The sequence below is a fragment of the Stegastes partitus genome, unplaced genomic scaffold (assembly GCF_000690725.1).
Source record: "Stegastes partitus isolate 25-593 unplaced genomic scaffold, Stegastes_partitus-1.0.2 Scaffold445, whole genome shotgun sequence".
Lineage (NCBI taxonomy): Eukaryota > Metazoa > Chordata > Actinopteri > Pomacentridae > Stegastes > Stegastes partitus.
The window spans coordinates 405,706-408,188 of record NW_007578176.1 but is presented as its reverse complement, the minus strand read 5'-3'; the positions used below and the strand labels follow the sequence as shown (position 1 = coordinate 408,188).

Sequence of the window (2,483 nt, the reverse complement as noted above, 5' to 3'; positions counted from 1 at the left end):
AAAAAACAAATATCTTTATGGTAATGTACTAATTGCTGTTAAATTTAATTTAGAGTGTGGTGATTTTTACTGACCCCCTGACCTTGTTAGGCCACTTTTTGGGCCAATATTAGTGTGGCAATGTGAGAATGGTCTGCAGACTTTAGGACCCCTTTCTTGTGTCTATTGTCATCATTTAAGAATGCCAAAATAAAATCCAGCACGTAAGCCCAGAATGACTCCCTGACCTTTTGCTTCACTGCTGGCCATGTAGAGAAGGCAAATTGAAATCTAATGGATAAATTGTGACTACGCGATGCTTCCTCGAAAATAAGACCCTTGGCTAATGGGAACTTTCGGCAAAAAATTCAATTTTACAATTTACAATTTCCTAATATGTGTAGCTGGTTGCAGTAAAACGGAGTGAGCGTATTTATTTGTATGCAAAATAGCACATTGTTAATGATGCAACAGCAAAAACAAAAAAAAAGAGTAAAAAAAAAAACCCTCTGCATGCTGCAACACAGTCACACAGCACTAGCTTTAGTTTTGTTTGAACAGTTTTCTTTCACTTTCATTCGGTAGTTTTGCTGAAAAGTTGACTGTTGCAACGTTTTTCAAGCGTTGAAGCAAGACAGAGAGTAAAAAAACAAAACAGAAAGGTCTCACCTTGGTTGCAGTTGGAGAACAGAGACCTCTGCCTGCAGAATGCTGCACAAGGCTGCAGACACGTGTTGTTGTCACACGGTAGATCGCAGCCTCCTCTTGTGGCTGAATCGCAACACTACATCCATTATTTTTCGCTTTTCCTGCAGCTTATAAGGGTTCCGGTGTTTCCTGGAGGCCCTAAGTTGAACCTCGGAAGTGTAAAACAGAAACAGAAATTGCAACATTGCGAACGCAGATTACAAACACAGACGGCATGACTATAGCAATAATACTTAAACACATCATGGCGGCAATTTCAGCGCAGGCGCGGTGGCCAAGTGGTAAGGCGTCGGTCTCGTAAACCGAAGATCGCGGGTTCGAACCCCGTCCGTGCCTTTTCCACCCTAACCCAGTCAGCTATGGATCCTCCGAGCAACAAAGCAGATGTTGCTGTTTTGGTCACAAAGGTTTTAATTTAATAATCTAGTAGCTAATGAATTCAATGACGTCATGTTTTCTTACGCAATTAAACTTTGTTCTCTAAATTACACCAGCCTCTTCAGTAAGCAGTAAATACAAGTATATGAAATAAGGCAGAATTAATCACAAAAACGTAAAATCTTGTAAATTGAACATGATTTTAGTCAAAAACAGCACATTCCCCTTGCTTTGGTTTTGACCCATCTGCGATCTGCAGCATCCTGTGTGGATTCTTCAGATTGTCAGCCAATGTTTCAGTGGTTTTTTCTCCACAACATCCCATAAAGTATCCTATGAACATATATATATATCACATTGTGACAGTTTCACTATAATCACGCAGCTGACACACACATTCAGGAGACGAGTGCAGTTTCCTGGGTAACGCTCCATGTTGCAGCATCAATGATTCATATCTGGTTCATGCTGTAGTATCATCACGTTCCATCTGTTCAAGTGACCCTGTGTAAAATGATGCGTGATGATGGGGAGGAAACAACTGGAAATGGCTGCAGAGGTTTTTTGAAAACCTTTGTCAACAACGTCCGCAGTACATCACTGATGATTGATGTCCAAACTCCAGCTGCAATCACTGTGGGATGAAATGCTGCATTTAACACATAAATCAGTGTGCACTGGTTATTGAAAACAAGATCCAGATGGAAAAATCATGACTTCTAAAGTTCATTCATCACAATCGTGCGAAAGAATGCTGTCTTTTACGACTCCACGAGCAGCATACGCACACAGTGAATGCACCATTTCATGGTTTATGAGGAATTTGCACATTCTTCACCTGATCATTACAGAATTGCTTATATGGAGCATACAGTCAAGGCCATCAGCTTGTTTCCATGGTAACCATTACTGACTATAGTATAAATAACATCATTGCATTGTTTTAAAAATGAGGGGTCACAAAATCCAAAAAAGTAATATGTGAAATTTGTATTGTTTGTTTTTTTCTTCTCTAGCATGGTTTACTTTCATTAAACCTTTAGTTGATGAGTTTAAAATAGATGCACAGTGCGTCACCCCAGATGATGTATAGAGTAAAGGCAAATAATGACACAGTGTGGTTTCAGTAAAAATGAGTGCGTCACATAGCATTTAGAAAAGCAATTATCAGCCCCCTCTTAGATAGCTTTGACTTTCACAACCACTATTCAAATCCCAAATATAGCAACAGAGTAAGTGTCTGAATTCCTTCGGTTTTACTGATCAGACCTTTACTGCTTTTTTTTTTTTACCCCACATTTTAGGAGCACAGGTGGGAGATGTGTGCTGCAGGCTTTGTAGAAAAATATAACACATATCCTCACTGAGACTCATTGAGTGACACAGTTTTCCATGCTGGTGGGGGGGGGGGAAAGGCA

At 39.9% G+C, this 2,483-nt stretch overlaps 1 non-coding gene across 1 annotated transcript; it reads left to right on the top strand.

The window, feature by feature from the left end:
- Nucleotides 1-951: 951 nt before the first annotated feature.
- trnat-cgu (transfer RNA threonine (anticodon CGU)) lies at nucleotides 952-1,023 on the top strand. Its single transcript has one exon. It is a non-coding gene; the product is annotated as a tRNA-Thr (tRNA).
- Nucleotides 1,024-2,483: the final 1,460 nt, after the last annotated feature.